Source organism: Euleptes europaea, chromosome 11 (assembly GCF_029931775.1).
Source record: "Euleptes europaea isolate rEulEur1 chromosome 11, rEulEur1.hap1, whole genome shotgun sequence".
Classification (NCBI taxonomy): Eukaryota; Metazoa; Chordata; class Lepidosauria; order Squamata; family Sphaerodactylidae; genus Euleptes; species Euleptes europaea.
Window position 1 is genome coordinate 1,620,737 of NC_079322.1, and position 17,534 is coordinate 1,638,270.

General features: G+C 40.4%; 1 protein-coding gene across 1 annotated transcript in view; it reads right to left on the bottom strand.

Moving 5' to 3' along the window:
- FHOD3 (formin homology 2 domain containing 3) overlaps window positions 1-17,534 on the bottom strand; it is a 437,196-nt gene that overhangs the window by 187,722 nt on the left and 231,940 nt on the right. The gene's annotated exons all lie outside the window — the stretch shown is intronic.

A 17,534-nucleotide genomic window follows, 5' to 3' on the forward strand; every position in this document is an offset into this window, starting at 1 on the left:
ACCCGGAGAGCATATAAGGCCAGCTGGAGTATCAGATCAGGTCCAAGGTGCTGGTTTTGACCTTTAAAGCTTTACACGGCCTGGGACCGCCGTATCTGTAGGACTGCCTCTCCTGGTATACCCCCTGAAGACCTTTACGATCATCAGATAACAACTTACTGGTGGTCCCTGGCCTTAAGAGTGTGTGGCTGTCCTCAACAAGAGCCAGGGCCTGGTGGAATGCTTCTGTCTGGTGACATCAGAGCTTTTCTGCAGGCCTACAGTTGAAGACAGCCACAGGTATCATCTTCTGCTGGCCTCCCTATTCCCCCTCCCTTGTTTCTGTTATGCCTGTTATTGGGGGAGGGGAGACAACCTGCTGCTTATCCCGGGCACTATGGGCTCAATTAGGCACCATCTGGAGCTTTAAGGTTTTTTATTGGATGGATGGATGGATGGATGGATGGATGGATGGATGGATGGATGGATGGATGGATGGATGGATGGATGGATGGATGGATGGATGGATAGATAGATAGATAGATAGATAGATAGATAGATAGATAGATAGATAGATAGATAGATAGATAGATAGATAGATGATGGATGGATGGATAAGCTCAAACATACATTTTCAGCTTAAGGAAATTTCTTTTACAAGACATGTATGGGCCAATTAACTTCTTTAAAGTTGGGGGGTTTGTACCACAAAATGTACACACGGTATAGCATTTAAGCTTAATAAAAACAACATGCATTTGATGCAAGAAGGGCTGGTTAGTACAATGCTTAGCTCAAATTCTCATCCAAAACAACTTCTTGCAAAGACGAAAGGGACAGACAAGTTTCTCAAGAACAAGGAATGCTGTGCCACCTTCAAGAGTAATAGATTTGAGGGATTCCAAGGAGACAGCATTTTACTCTCTGGTTAACGGTGTTGGAATAAGTCTTTCCAAGCTGAGTTTGACAGTGCAGCAGAAAACATAAGACAATTAAAGACCAGACCAAGTGACAACGAACTGAGGGAGTTCTATGGACTCTACAATCATAGAATCATAGAGCTGGAAGGGACCACCAGGGTCATCTAGTCCAACCCACTGCACAATGCAGGAAATTCACAACTACCTCCCCCACACACACCAAGTGCCCAAAAGATGGCCAAGATGCCCTCCCTCTCATGAACTGCCTAAGTTCATAGAATCAGCATTGCTGACAGAATCTGCTATGGGAGACATTAATATCGAGTGTCCAGGAATGCCTGAATCGAAAGGCAAAGCCAAATGGGAAGCATGGGACCTTAAGAAAGGTCTGTCAAAGGATGATGCCATGAAGGCTTATATTTCTAAAGCAAAAGAGCTGATACAGAAATATGGAAAGTAGAGTTCCCGCAATTATATTAACTCTTTCATCGCTTACGGATAGTTTAAAGGCAAGAGCGCTACTGACTTAACAGTTGAAGTAGAACTTTATTGTGAGAAATTCAACTCTACAAATTGTATGCTGGCTGTATTTGTTTACAATAAATTTTTTACTTACTAAAAAAAAAAGAAAGATGAATAGATTTGGGTTACCACATCTGGGTTGGGAAATTCCTAGAGATTTGGGGATGAAGCCCAGGGAACGGCCTCAGCGAGGTTTAATGCCACAGAGCCCACCCTCCCACGCAGCCATTTTCTGCAGGGGAACGGATCTCTGTGGTCTGGGGAGCAGTGGTAATTCCCAGAGGACTCCAGACCCCAGCCTGAAGGCTGCCAACTCTACATCTGCGGTGTTGAATCGGCCACTGTATATTATGTATGTAAATTCTATACTATGCAAACTTTTCATAAAACAAGTATTTCTTTCCCTTTAAGATTGGGGGACAGGACCACGAGGGTAAAGGAACAGAATGTGTGATTAGAAGAGAGAAGAAAAGGGTGGTTGGCTTTAGGTAGTGGAAAGACTGGAATAATTTGGAAATCTCAAAGAGGATGTTAGACACTTTGCCTTAAAAAGACTTATTTTAGAAGTTCAGAAAATACTTACTTTTAGAAGACTTATGTTTAGGAAGCAGAAAATCAGGGCAAGCATGTGCTGTTGCATGGGTCGCTGGTTAGAAAAAGGGGCTTCTTTAAGTCTGATGAAGAACCTAAGCCAGGGAGCCCTACATCAGGGGCCCTTAACATGGTGCCCATGGGCGTCATTATGCCCCCCGCCAACACCTTTCTTGGTGCCTGTCAAATGTCTTTAGGAAGTGAGTGGGGCCAGGTGGGGCTTTTCCCCAGCAAGGCTTCTGATTGACCACTGGAGATTTGAGTGGTTGTGCAGATTTTGAAAAAAAAAAAAACATCGCTTCGGCAGCAGCGGCCACCACAGCACAAGGATCTTCACTGTGTGACTGAAGGTAAGCTGCGACTGCCATTTTGTGTCTGGCTCCGCCTCCTGCAGCAGCCATTTTGTGGCTGCGGCCACCTCACTGTATCAGAATGCCAAAGGTGCCCGCAGGTGCAAAATGTTTTTTTGGGGGGCCCTGTCCTACAGACTCCAGGAGACAAACAGTGAGACCTGCAAGCTGCCCTCTTTAGGCTGTTTGAGTGTGCATTTGTGCTCAGACTGGAAAATGGGCCACATTCATGCTGGCACTGGTCTGGTGCCCACCTGTGTTATGACACAAAGCCTCTATTGGCATTACGGCTACACACCATAATAATGGCGCCAGTATGTCAAATTGTTTTATAGAATATTTTTATTTTATTTACGTTTTGCATCTATGTTGTTAATCGTCCCAAGCCCCGATTGCCAGAGAAGGGGAGGGATAAAATTCAATATAATATAATATAATATAATATAATATAATATAATATAATATAATATAATATAATATAATATAATATAATATAATATAATATAATATACATTTTGGATTGGTACAAATTAATTGAAATATGCAAAGGTTGGCAAAGGAGGTACAGCTCTGCTTAGGCAAATGTGAATTAAAAACACGGCACATGGAAAGAGGACATTTTACCCAGTACTTTTAAGAGCATGAAATAAGTGACCCAATAAGGAACTTTACAAATCTTTAAGCTATACTTTTTCTGTTACAGGAGTGGGGGGGATGGAGAAGGAGAACTTAAAACACCATCATGCCAGGGACATAAATCTGCACTTTGTGCATTACATATTTTATCATGTATTTATAATGTGGTGGGGATGAAAGAGGGTCCAACCATCTGGATTGTGCAAAGGGAGATGAAAGGCATCCAAACTCATTTCTCTTACATTAAAAGCAGAGTGTTTACGTCTTTCTGAAGGAGGGTAATCTTTTCAGGCCCATTAACTTGCTGATTTGCCAAGGCGGGTGACCTCAAATGTAAAAGGCTATTCTTGCAGCAGTGAACAGTTCCTGTTTTCCATAGTCTTTCTTTCTTTATTTCTTTTTCCTTTTTTTTTTTAAAGACATTTGGACAACAGAATATAGAGATGAAACAATGTGTGTGCAGCATGTGTGTGGTAACTGAAGAAGAAGGAGAGGAGGAAGTCGTCCTTGAGAAGAAAACTGGGACTGTGCCGCAATATGGAGAAGATTAATGGCCTGCCCTCCTCCATCAGCCGGCATTAAAGCAGCCAAACATGGAAAGTTCTGCAAGTTTCATTCTCAGCTCTTCGGAGGTAAAGGATGAGAACAGACAAGCGAATAGCCCCTGAAGGGCTCTAGGACAGTTCCCCAAGGTCGTGCCCACAAAACACATTTCCTTAATAAGGTTGCCAACTTGGGTTGGAAATTCCTGGAGATTTTGGGAGTGGAGCCTGGGAAGGACAGGATTTGGGGGAGAAGAGGGATTTCAGCAGGGTATGATGCCATTTTCTCCAGGGGAAGGGATCTCTGGAGATCAGTTTTAGTTCTGGGAGATCACCAGTCCCCTACTTGGAGGTTGGCAAGCCTGTTCATTAAACAAGGGAAAGAATGATGAAAATTTCAGCTGGGGTTCAACAAGTACGGTACATGTGCTTTCAAATATAACCAAAATACCTGTCTGGAACAGTCTTCCCAGAAATTCACAGAAGCAACACATCACATTCGCTCTGAATTAATAATTATTTGGATACATATCTGAAAGATACTTTCTGATTTTTAATGTGGTACCACATTTATACCCCAGAGTGTTGTCCACTCGAGACTATCAGAGATTGCAAAGACTAGTCAGGAACACCACTAGAAACATCATTTTAAAAAGACATTAAAAATCCAATTTCACTTATATAATAAGCGGAAGACTCTGCTTCTTCTCCCATTAAGCGAAGGTGAGAAAATGTTCTTACCTGGCCTCAATTAAAAATGGGCAGGGTTACTGGGGTCCGAACACACTTACTTTCAGGGGCCAAATCTAGGGTTGCCAAGTCCAGATTGGGAAATTCTTGTAGATTTGGGGTATAATACCATAAAGACCACCCTCCAGAGCAGCCATTTTCTCCAGGGAAACTGATCCCTATAGTTTGGAGATCACTTGTAATTCCAGGAGATCTCCAGGCCCCAGCAGGTATCTGAAGGACCATCTTCTCCCATACATTCCTGCCTGAGAATCAAGATCACAAGGAGAGGCCCTCCTATCTGTCCCACCAAATCAAAGAAGCTCATCTGGTGGGTATATGAGAGGGCCTTTCCAGTGGCAGCCCCACAATTAGAGAACAACCTCCCCAGGTTGGCCCCTCTCTTTCAATCTTTAAGGGGCAGCAGAAGATGGTTTTATTTAGGGCTGCATTTGATTAAAAGCAGTCCTAAATTGTGATTTAATTTTTTTGTTTTATGAATTTTATGTACCCTATTTCATGTATTTTTTTAATATGGTAAACTCCCGTGTGCTCCTTAAGGAAGAAGGGTGGCTAATACATGAAAGAAAGAAAGAAAGAAAGAAAGAAAGAAAGAAAGAAAGAAAGAAAGAAAGAAAGAAAGAAAGAAAGAAAGAAAGAAAGAAAGAAAGAAGAAGAAGGAAGGAAGGAAGGAAGGAAGGAAGGAAGGAAGGAAGGAAGGAAGGAAGGAAGGAAGGAAGGAAGGAAGGAAGGAAGGAAGGAAGAAAGAAAGAAAATACTAAGTACTCATTTAGCTAGATGCAAGACCCCACATCCTGACCATAGTTTACTACTTCTGGAACTTGAACCCTGTCTGCTTGCTTCCCTGGGGACCCAAAATAGATTACCTCAGGCTAGACCCCTATGTTATCCTGACCCTCTTTTCCATTAACAGAGCATTCCTGACCTTTAAGGGCGAAAGCAGGAAGGCGCTGCACCGGCATTGGGGTACTCCACCCATACAGGCTACATATGCCAGCGTTAGTGGCCCCGGTGTTGGTGTGGAGGCCCGGACGCCAGTCTCTGTATGCCGCCACAGCAGCACCGCCCTGGAACGCCGGTGGGGCCTTCCGGAGTCCCACCAGCATAAAGGTGTGCACCAGCATTTCGGGGGGTGTTCCGGAGTCCCGGGAGGTGTTCCCAGGGCGTTCCGGGAGGAGCAGCTGCCATTAAGCAGCCTCCCGTCCCCTTTCAGCCCCAGACGCTGGCACTGAGAACGGTATAGCTGAGCCTGCTTTTTTGCAGGTGCAGCCTCACTGTTCTCTATGGGGCAAAAAGCCCCATCTAAAATTTTAAAAGCCCCAGAAAGGCTTTTAAAATGTTTTCGGCGTGTGGGGTGTGGGGAACTGCCGTGGCGCCTCCCCCCTCACCCGTCCCCGCATGCCTCCAGTTCAGGAATGGGCTGTAAAACCATTAGTATTTCAAGCTGAGCCTCTAACAAACAAGGTAGCAGATAGGGTTGCCAAATCCTGCTTGGGAAATTCCTGGAGGTTTGGGGGGTGCAGTGTGGACAAGGCAGGGTTTGGGGAGGGGAGGGACCTCGGGAGGGTATAACACCCATAAAGCCCATCCTTCTAAGTATCCATTTTCTCCAGGGGGTCACAACTGATTTCACCAGACTCTGGTGAGCAGCTGTAATTCTACGAGAACTCCAGGTGCCATCTGGAAACTGGCAACACTACTACTAGCAAACCATTTTTTAATGCCAGGGAACAATAATCATGGGAAACCAATATTATTAGAAAACAATGGTTATATTTAATATTTGTTCATTAAAATACTTATTTCTGGTTTTTCCCTTGTGACTCAAGGCAATTTACAATTCCAAAAATTAAAAGCATGCAAAAGATAGTAAAATCCCATTAATCTCCCTCCTCAAGAAAACACCTGCAGCTTAAACCCAACTAAATGCAATTAAGGAACCTTACAGAATTTGCTAAAACACAAAGATGGCACCTCTGTCTCCACAGGGCATCCATTCCAAAAGGTGGAGGCATTATAGAAAAGGAATGGGTTCTAGAAGATGCCAAGGGGGGCATGTTATGTGGAGGAACAACTAGAAGGTGGCAACTAGATGCCCACTGTTGACACACAGGGAGCTATGGGGTGGGACAGCCCTTCAGATATGTGGGTCCTAGGCCATTAAGTACTCTAAAGGTCAAAACCAACATTTTGAATTGATCTTAGGAACCAACTGGTAGCCATCCTTTTAAAACAGGCCAGATACATTCCCATTGGCTAGCTCTTGTCAATAACGGGGCTGCTACAGTCTGTACCCGCTGCAGTTTGTGGGCTGTTTTCAAGGCAGCCCAACACAGAGCGTGCCCCAGTAGTCCAACTAGGGTTGCCTGGTCCCTCTTTGCCACCGGTGGGAGGTTTTGGGGGTGGAGCCTGAGGAGGGTGGGGTTTGGGGAGGGGAGGGACTTCAATGCCACAGAGTCCAATTGCCATTTTCTCCATTTTCTATCGGCTGGAGATCAGTTGTAATAGCAGGAGACCTCCAGCTAGTACCTGGAGGTTGGCAGCCTTAAGTCCAGCCATGACACTGGAAAAGCAGGGATTAGTCAGTGAGTCTAAGAAAGGAGAGAGTAGAGAACCAAATGCAGCTAATTCAAGGCACTCTTGACCACCATTTACCACTGTTTTTCTTAAGACAGCGCATTGTCACAGAACTGAGAATACCTGTCAGTATAGGAGCAACTTTTTTAATGACCAAGATTCAAAGAATGAGTTTGGTGCTCATAAAGAAACTTTTGTCTTGCGTCTTTCAAAGATCAGACCGGGCAAACCGCAAAAAGCGGCAAAATGGGTTTAATGGGTTTAAATGGCCGAATTTTTCAGGAATCCCGAATTTAAAGCCGAATTCCTACCTAGGTAATTCAGCATTCAGGTTGGAAACAGGCCAATAAACTCAAACCCGAATTTTCCTGTTCCCCCCCCACCCAACTGCCCTAGTTTTCTGTTTTTTGCGACAGAATGCCATCAGCTTCTTTCCCCTGAAAACCTCTGAGGCCTGAATCTCGAGCAGGGTGAGAGCCCTCCGTCACAAGCCACCACAGCCCTGAAATCAAATGTCATCTACTCCACTCCCGGAGGAATCATCCATCATTCCCATTATGAACAGGGGTGTTCTGTGAGATACCCCTTCTTCCTCATCTAAGTGAGGCCACTGGAGAACACTTCTTCTCTCTTCAGAATGATTGATGACTCTCTCGGAAGTGAAGGGTGTGACATTTGATTTCTCTTGCTGATAGGATTCTGCGCCTCTGAACACCTTTCAGTTAATCTTTTCAACAGACTGCAAAAAAGAGAGAGAGCTGCCCTCACAGCGCTGAAAAGCACAATTGTTAGAAATGATTAATGGAATAATGACATAAGTTTAAAAGGGGGTGGGGGAAAACCCTGCCGAGGGAAAAGAGACAATTCATAACCGTATTTGCTTTTAATCTTGCTGCCTGATGCTTGCACTCCACTGGGACTTAATGGCACACAAAGCTGGCCATGGGTTTATGGGAAAACTGTTTCCAGTTAAAGGAAAGAGAAACAAACATCTGCAATAACTACAGAACCCGAAGGGCTCTCTTTTACACCATCCGGCGATTAGCCAAACCAGGACTGCGCAACTTGTGATTCCCCAAGTGGAATCCAGCCACAGCTGATGGCCCGCAGTGGAGGCAGTAAACTGGCTTTTTGCACGGCTTGCAAAAACTGGGTGGTTTTCCAGGGTCTGGCCCAGATTAGTACAATCTGCTGGCTGCATTCAGACTGCTGGGTCACAAATCTGAAATAATCCCAAAGTGCAAGTGGATCCTTATGATGGGAAATCACCTTACAAAGGTGTATGCAGAGTTTGCATACACCATATTTTCCCATTTGGGGGCTGGGGTGGCTTATTATTTTATTCTACTCTCTACTGCTTTTTTTCTTCTCTAGGATGTATTTCATTTCCATGTCCTGCTACATCTCCATTGCTCATCAATTAACATTTTTGGGTCACCAAACTCATGCCTAGCCTGTACATTCAAGCTGTAACGAATGCAACAGCCAGTGTACACACAATACATCTGTTATTTTAATTGATTTGCAGCTTTTTCTCTCTTTAAAACTGATAAATAATAGTCATGCTGCAGCCTTGTCTTTGGGATTGGAGTTGTACACAAGCACTAAACGGGGTTAACACCATCAGCTTTACTAATATTAATAAGGACGCTTTCACACATGCCGGATAACGCACTGAAGAGATTTATGAAACCATGTTAATTAGTGGCAGGGCAAACCCTCACTATATTAATAATGGTTCCACAGAACTCTGATCCTTACCATATTGAAATATTGGTTCACAATAAATTCTAGGTCTAAGAAATGCTCCTGACTAAAAGTCTACTGACTGTATAGTGACCTCCTTACCTCATCAACCTTAAAGGGATTAGCTTTAATCCACTCATCCTCTGGAATGTACCATTGTCTTTTCCATTCCTTGATCTTGTTAATCATTAATCATGGTATGCTTTGCCTAAAACTCCATTGTCTAAAAGTATTGATCAACCTTGCTATTCATTATGTGTTTTTCTTAATAAATACTCTGGGAGCTCCACTCAGGAGTTAGAGCTGGTTCTCTCACGGATCAAGATACACTTGTGTGTGTGTTTTCCCTTCATCTGGCGCCCTGGGAACAGGGACCTGATGTACCTCATTCTGTTTTAAGAATCTCAAGACTTGATGCAAGCCCGCTTACTTCGCCCGGCAAGGGCTTCGAGGTGCACCCTTCATTCTGTTTACAGAATCCCAGGTAAGTATGGGCTCCTCTCTCTCTGCTGGACAGCAGAGGCATGTGGAGGAATTGAGCTATCTTTTAGAGAAGATAGAACAGAGCATTTCCAGCTCGCAGCTTTTTCAGCTGGTTCAAGAAATAAGGGAACAGTGTCCTTGGTATCCAGAACAAGGATCCTTAAGGTTGGGAGACTGGGAAAGAATAGGGAAGGTTTTCCACACTGAGCCAAGAGCATCCATTCATACTCTGCAGCTCTGGCATTTGTGTTGGTATGCCATTGAGAAATTTGGTCCCTCTGACAGTCCTCTCCTCACCTTATCAAATGTCTCCCCTCCATCTCAGTATCAGTTACTTGTAGTACTTCCTCTATCGGCACTTCCTGAGTGCTCCAGCTCTCTTCCAGAGGAAAAAACAAACGCAAATCCTCTAGGTCCTGTGATCAAAAATGCCTTTGAACAAATGATGGAAGGAGTGACAGAGAATGGCAGGGTGGAGGCTGAGGGACTGGCAGAATCATTGGAGGAATTTCCTATCACATATGAGCAGGATGCACAGGAAAATGTTCAAATTAATTATGCCTCTCTTTCTCATCCAGTTTTTAGTGAAGCAAGGACAACAGATCACATGGCAGGTAAAGGGCAGTTTTCTACTTTGGAAGCACAGGCTTTGCTGGCTCAGGTAACCTTAACAGCCAGCACCCAATGTGCCTTTCGGGCTGTTTTAAAAATTCCAGTCACAGAGGTGCCACCTCCTTGAGAATACAGGAAAAGGAAAAAATCCATACCCTATGGTTCTAACGTTTTCAATTCATTTAAAGTTGTTGACGTTTAACATGTTTTCATCACTTTATTTTGCAACAAGACTTATAAAGCTATCCTGGAACAAGCAACCCAATGGAACAGTTTCTTTGTTTTTCCAATTTTGAGTCTCTCTCTTGAATGAATGAGTGTGAATGTGTTGTCTACTTTTTACCTATTTGTCTAATTTAAAGTTATTGCTAGCAATCTGAAGATATATTTATAGTTGGGTAACTCATTAGGATCACCTTTATTTTAATGTTGTTGCTATTTGAAAATATTGCAATCTTTTTATATGTCATGATTGAACCTCTCCAGTCACAGGATGTGTACCAAAATCAGCAAATGTTTAACCCTTCCTTTACAGGTTAATGAAGGAAACAGCATCCTCAGCAAGGAAATTTGTTTTTGTCCTTTCTAATCTAACTTTTGTTTAATATTGAAAAGGTGTAAGTTTTAGTCATGGTTTGCAATTGTAGTGAAACCTCCTTGGCTCAGAGAAGTCTATCTGGCACAGGAAAGAAATAATTATATAGTGTGTTTTCTCCTTATAAGAAATAGTATTGCATATGTGGTTTTCTGTTTGAATAAATGTCTCTGTATAGAATGTTCACTTGGAACAGCAGTGGATTTCATTTCAAAAAAGCCAGGCCAGCTTTTTTAATGTTAGTTCACAAAGAATAAAAACGCGTTTTGCGCAGAAAAGGAACAAATATTCTAGCATTTTTTAAAACAGTTTTTGTTAATCCTTAAGGTACCATGGATTAATAAAAATCTTGTGTGATATGTTCTTGTGTGATATGAATTTTAGGAAAAATATTTATCCCTTAGTCTCTTTTAACCTGCTTATTTTGCATTATAGTTTAAGTATAGAATATAAGTTATGTATTTTACTTTTAATGTTCATTACTGCGCAGTAATGTGAATTTCAGTAATGTGAATTTCAGTAATGTGAGTTTTAATAAATATGAATTTTAATAATGTTTAGTAAGATATTTTAGTATATTTTCAATAATATGGTTTCAATAAGATATTTTCAGTAATGTTTAGTAACATGTCTACTCCATTTGCTTCATTTTTGCATATATTGGAAACTGTTTATTGCATTTTTAGAAATTATATTGAAAGTGGCTCTTGCCGCCTTTTCTTCCTTCAGGAAATCAAAAGGGGCAGGGGAGAGTCTACTAAGCTCCTCTCCACTCCCCTTGCCTATATTCTGATAAAAATCAAAGGGTACAGTATATAGAAATGATGTATAAGAGAAAAATTATAGGAATAGTTTTTTGCCTGAGACTGCAATCAGAAGCCACAGAATGGGATTTTTAATAGGAACTTAGTGAATGGTTTTTGAATTGTCTAGAAATAAGCAGAATCTCCCTCTCTCACCTGGGAATTGCTGCTCTTATCAAACTTTTCCTCAGGTTGACTTCTATTGTAACACTGAATTATCAAAAGAAAAAAGATATTAAGTTCTGGTTCCAATTAGGTAACAATTGAAATGTATAGCATAGGGCTTAAAGCAATCCCCATGGAAGTTTTTGTTTATGTGTCTGATCTAAACCTAATTTTAACTTTGTGAGCATTACTCTCTGCACATGTTCAGAGAGACACATGCATTATTTTTTGCTCTCACCTTCAGTTTTCTCTGTGGGAGCTCTATATATTTGTATGACTACTGCATGTCTCTAAAGATTCTAACATGCATAAGACATTGCAGCTTCATTTTTCATTGGTCTTTTGTAAATGGCTAATTTTAAAGTTTGCTCTCACAAAAATGAAATGCTCATGGTATTTTTTGTACAGTGTTCTCATAGGTCATCATTTGAGCAGATTTCCTCTTATTTTGAGTAGTTTTATATAGATAGGTTATTACTATTTTAAGAATGCATTTTGCTTTTAATTCTTAAGTGCTATAATCAAATAATTTTTGCTTTTAGGATTTTGTTTTGAAAATTAATTGGCACTCACCATGCATTTTAAATTGTCAAAGAACTGAGAGGCAGGGAATAGCCTGTCCTGCCTCCAATCTTTTTTGTCCTATTTTTGTGTGTTTGCTTTCCACAAGCAAGTCTCCAGCAATCTGTCGTTAATGCAGCTCTATGCCTTAAGGCACTCTGCACATTCGCAGAAACATAATCCCTTTATCGATAAACCTTTTTGCTCTTACCCCTGTTCCTTCTACATCTAGGGAAGAGCTTTATTTTGGAAATTTTGGCTTTAATTTAGAAAGGTGTCAAATTGAATTTTGTTTTGCTACTACAATTGTGGCTGCCTCACCATATGGCATTTTGTACATGCTCTTGGGCACCATGCCTCTTTGTCATGTTCAGCCATACAAGTTTTTTTTTAAGTCATTTTGTCTTTTTATTTTTGAACAGTTATTGTTAAGTTTGTACATGCTACCCTTCTTGGTAAGAATTTTTACTTGTTTTAAGTGCTTTTTTAACCATAGGCTATTGCTATTTTTTTGTTTATTTTTTGTTTCCTTTCCTTTTTAAGTACATCTTTATTTTAACTTCATGTATGCTGGGGTTCCTCTAAAGGACCCTTCAGTAATCTTGCTTTCTCTCTTCTAGCAGTATGAGAGAGAAACACCTTTTTCAATTTATTTTATAAATATGTATATTGCCTTCACTAATTATGCCAATCTGCTTTAGGATGCCCAGTTCTATGCTGCCAACTGTAACTAAGTCTTTATATCTGCCTGCTTTTAGCATCAAAGACATACATCCCACTCCTCGGAAAGAGGAGGGGGAGGGAAATAACTTTCGTCATGCTTTATCTTAGCTTTGCAACTCTCCTCTTAGCAGCACCTAATTATCATATGTCTTGTTTGCTCTGCTTCAAGGTGCAATGCTCTTGCAGAGCACCTTTTCAGCCACTAATGTGTCTAAGTTTTATCTTTAAGTATGCAGGTCTCTGCTCCAGCCACAGCAACTACTGGTGGACCTCCCTGCTGCTGGCATCTTCGTTACTCCTCTATGTCATCTCCAGGCAGGAGAACTCCTGGCATGCAGCAACATGGGTTAAACTGCTGCAGCCTCCCTGCTGATCTCCGCCCTCTGATGTTATCTGGAAGGGCAAAGCAACTGAAAAAGCACCCTTCACTTGTTTTTCTTACAAAACCGAATCTTATAGATTTAATTTATCTCCCTTTGCTTAAATACTTGAATATTTTGTGTTTTATTCTCACCTCATTTGCCTTTTCTGACAAAAAAGTCTATGATACTGTTCATTGTATGTAATAAAAGCTGAAAGGGACTTCCCCTTTCAGCCATTGATAATGCCCCTACATATGTATCCCAAGCATTTCAAACATTTTGTACACAATGAGATATCAAGCTATGCCATGGACTTCCATACATTTCTACTGCCCAGACTCTTGTAAAAACAGTTCTACAAAATAATTAAAAAAGGATGAAATGTGGATCTTCACATCAGAAGTGGATAAATCATAACTGAATATAGTTTTATTTGCTCTTAATCATTTAAATGTTAATTTTGAGAATTTTTGCTCAGCTCAGTGCTAATTTCAATGACAATTTTGAGTATTAGGTTAATAATAAGAAGTCAAAGAGTTCAAGCTGTCAGTTTTGCTGATCACCTACAATTTAATATCTGGGAACATTTATCTAATATATCTAATGTATAGAATGTATTTAATGTATCACATTTTGCTTGTTTGTATTACTGTATGTAAACATCCTGTAAATGTCTATGAATCTGATATTCAATATTCTACTCTAAGCTATTTAGGGAGCACCTACTTATAAGTTCCTTACAGATGTTTGATCTTTATATACCCCCTTTTTTATTGCCTCACATAAAAACATTTCCTGTGTTCACATGATCAATTGTACCTCCTCTAAGGCTTCTGGAGGGTGTATTCATCTTATGGAACTATTCTAAACCTCAAAATGTATCTTGTATGTATCAGAATTATGCCTATATTTCTTTGCCATCTGAATGGGTTTTCTACATGTGGACAGTGAAATTTTAATTATGTTCCTGCCAAAATGTCAGCAGTACAATGTTGTCTTAGCATTCAAAAGTCAAAACGGGAATCACAAATATTAGAATATGTTGCTCTGGTCAGCCACCTCATTGGCAGGTGTACTGTTTAGCTGTTTATAATCATCATCAAATCTCAGCCATTGTATGTTCTTCAGCAAAAACACTTATTGCTCTTGCTGCGTTAAATGATGAACAGCAAGAATTTCATTCAACCATTTTTGGACTCCTTAAACATCATTTAGGCTGTGAATCAGTACAAAATATGTGTTGTTTTAATATGTATGACCTTTGTTTCTTAATTCTCTATGTAACCAGTTGTTATGTTCTACAATGAACCCCCACTTCATTTCAGCAAGGCAAGCAGCTATTTTTCCCTACTCCAAAGGTCCTATACCTAGCCAGGGACAATCTTCCATATGCATATAAATTGCTCTCGCAATATAAGAATGAAAAAGGTGAGATGAAGAGATTTATGAAATCATGTTAATTAGTGGCAGGGCAAACCCTCACCATATTAATAATGGTTCCACAGAACTTTGATCCTTACCATATTGAAATATTGGTTCACAATAAATTCTAGGTCTAAAAAATGCTCCTGACTAAAAGTCTACTGACTGTATAGTGATCTCCTTACCTCATCTACCTTAAAGGGATTAGTTTTAATCCACTCATCCTCTGGAATGTACCATTGTCTTTTCCATTCCTTGATCTTGTTAATCATTAATCTTGGTATGCTTTGCCTAAAACTCCATTGTCTAAAAGTATTGATCAACTATTCATTATGTGTTTTCCTTAATAAATACCCTGGGAGCTCCACTCAGGAGTTAGAGCTGGTTCTCTCACGGATCAAGATACACTTGTGTGTGTGTTTTCCCTTCAATGCACTTTCCAGTCCACTTTCAATGCACTTTGAAGGTGGATTTTACTGTGTGACCTGGCAAAATCCACTTGCAAATGATTGTTAAAGTGTACTGAAAGGGCATTATTTGGCATGTGGGGAAGTGTAAACCTGCAAAGACTTTCAGGAGACATTTCATTTCCCCCTCCCTCACTATTTCCTCTTTTCCTTTTGGGTTAACAGTTCCATCTATGGAACTACTAGTTCATGGTTTTAATCATTAAATTCCATAAATATGCAAATTAGCATATTTTAATATGCCTTGTTAAAGAGCATGTGTTTTATGTTGTTAAAGCAGCAAAATAAATTTAGGTGTAATAAGGAAGTAGACATTCCATATATTCCAGTTTTGCTAAACTTTCAGTTTTATCTCAGAAAAAAGAAAAGAAAAAAGAGCTTCAAAATTTGTGGAAATTTTACAACTCTACCACGTACACATGACACTGGTGGTGGTGGAAAGTACTACCAAGTAAGAGCCTAGTCATAGCAACCCCACAGAAGTTTCGATACAAGAGATGAACGGAGGTGGTTTGCCATTGTCTGCCTCTGCGTAATGACCCTGGACTTCCTTGGTGGTCTCCCATCTGAGTACTAACCAGGGCCGACCTTGCTTAGCTTCCAAGATCTGATGATATCGGGCTAGCCTGGGCCATCCAGGTCAGGGCACACATGACATTACACATGTAAATCAAGGCACACAGAGGGAAAGCTTGAATGAGTGCCCTGGCCCCATGGCCACCGAAGCTCCGTCACCAACTCGTGAGCATAGAGCCTAAGCACTCAGGAAGGCTACGCACATAGGATCTCCCATTGTTATTGATCACAGGCAAGGGGTCGCCACACGAAGGCTGTGCCCAACAAGCTGGCAACAGCACACAGGAAGAGCTGTCATGGATGTGCCTGTGTCCTTTCTCTTTTACATGTTAATGCACGTGGTGTCGTGTGCAGAGGGCTAGCCATCCAGCATGTTGAATTAGTGCACTGGCCAGACGATTTTAAGGAATAATTACATGGATTATAGGCTTTGTGACCTTGCATCATGGAGGTGAGTTGTTAGATGCCTTGAGTCTCAGGAGGTAAGATGTAACAGAAGTGTTTTAAATAAATTAAAATGTGGTGTAAAACAAAACACAAACAAAACACAAACGTGCCAATGGGGTGTAGTGGTTAAGAGTGGTGGACTCTAACCTGGAGAACCGGGTTTGATTCCCCACTCCAGAGGAGAACTGGGTGATTCAGATGTGCATTGGCAAACTGCAGACGGGCCTGTACATGTGCTGTCTTGAGCAAGGGGACCTTGCGGGCTCTGCAAGATCTCAGTCCTTCACGGTGTAGTGTGTTACCAACTATTTTCATGGTGACTATGTTCCCAGCTGCCCTGAGATCATTGACAAGTTCCCCCCGTGTAGTTCTGGGCTGCTTCATCACCGTTCTCATGATCATTGCAACTCCACAAGATGAGATCTTGCATGGAGCCCCAGACTGAGGGAGGTTGAGGGTTAGGGTTAGGGTTAGGATCTGGCTGGTTGATAGGGGATCAAATACTTATTTCCCTCATTATAATGCACATCAATCTCTGACTTTTGTCTTCTGGGTTTCTGGGGGTTTTCCTGTTGTTATTCTGTCTCTCACAGCTACAACAAACCTACCATTAAAATTATGGACTGGTCATTTCTTCGTCAGAGGGCAAACGGGCAAATTTAGCAGGGGATCAAATACTTTTCCCCCTCACTGTAGCAGTCTTCATAATTTAAAATACTATATATATATATATATATATATATATATATATATATATATATATATATATATATATATATATATATGTGTGTGTGTGTGTGTGTGTGTGTGTATATGTATATGTATATATATATGTATGTATGTATGTGTGTGTATATATATATGTGTGTATATATATATATATATATATATATATATATATATATATATATATATATGTGTAAACTTAAGAAAACACACCCTGAATTTCTGTATTACAGCTTCACGGTTTAGTCCTCTATAAAATAGCTAGACTGTCATCGCAGAAAGTTGTCCTTTCGCACCCTTGATTATAAGATTTTCCATTTTATTTACAGTTCGTAACCCTAGCTCGTCTAGGTTCATTGTATCACCATTTTTCTAATATGTTGTTAACTTAATTAATACATATATTTCTTTTACTTTAACCAACCATTCCTCTATCTTTGAAGTTGTTTTTTGTTTCCAATGTCTGGCAAAAGTCATTCTAGCAGCAGTTATCATGTGTAACCCCATACATCGTTTATCTTTAGTTAGGTTAGGGGCTAAATTTAACAAAAGTAGGCTTACATGGGATATCAATCTCTATTCCAACAGACAGATATTTCACTATTTCAGTCCAGAATGTTATAGCTCTCTCACACTTCCACCACATATGAATGAAGTCTGCTTGTTTTTTTATTGCAGTACCAGCAACTATCGTTCATTGATTTGTAGATTTTACTTATTCTAATTGGAGTTAAATACCACATATATACCATCTTAATTAGATTTTCTCTTATTTGCAAGCTAACAGAGAAATCCAATCCCTTTGAAAAAAATATATTCCTATTCTTGATCACTCAATGGTTATCTAAATAAATGTTCCATTTGTCCCTATAGCCTAAAGTTGAATTTAAATTTTCTTTTACTAAAATTGCATATAATTTCAGTTAATTCTTTTTCTTTTAAATTATTCCAATACTTTTTCATTTGTAAATATTCTATA